Below are 809 nucleotides of genomic sequence, written 5' to 3' on the forward strand. Positions count from 1 at the left end.
CAACACAAAGAACCAGAGCACTGATGAGATCACCGCATGTCTTTCATAGATGAGTACAGTAATTCCAAGTGCAATAAAAAAAAAAAAAACCCAGATAATTAGCAGACCAGCAAGGTATCATCACCCAAAACAAATATGATTTAAAAGAAGTAACCACCAATGTACTAGGTGCACCCTGTGCACGCATACACATCCTTAACTTTTCACGCCAAATCCATTTTCCATTAGAAGTAGTCACATGCATTTTTTTTCCCCTCCAGTTTTACACTCAAATATTAGAAAATGCAGCAGCAGCATCTTATACTTTACACACAAAGTGTTGTTTAAATATATAACTACAAATCTGTATTATGCAAAAAGGTCCCATACATACTCAGGAAGATTCCGATTTTCTAACTTGCTTTATTACCAGCAGAAACCAACAAATTTAATCCTACTTTAATGACTAAATCTACGTACTGTATTGCTTGATGATCCCATGAGCTAACTAACTTCTATAGAAAGGTCATATTTAAAAAAAAAAAAAACCAACACAAATATTTAATCTACAAGCCTACAGTCATTAACGTGAATAGGTAATAAGCGAGCAAGAATTCAAACACATCTTTAAGCTTCAGTAAGAATGACAGCTATAAGAGTCATTTCAAAAAGTGTGTCAAAAGACAATCTACAAATATCAACAACAGACTATGGTAACTGACATTGCAGGTGCTCGCTTGGAAAAGTCATTTTTATTCCAACATACATCCTCAGCTGCCAGTCTAGAACAAGCACCCGACACTAATAACATGGTATGTTCAGGAACACAA

Source organism: Pygoscelis adeliae, unplaced genomic scaffold, assembly GCF_000699105.1.
Source record: "Pygoscelis adeliae isolate BGI_AS28 unplaced genomic scaffold, ASM69910v1 Scaffold298, whole genome shotgun sequence".
NCBI lineage: Eukaryota > Metazoa > Chordata > Aves > Sphenisciformes > Spheniscidae > Pygoscelis > Pygoscelis adeliae.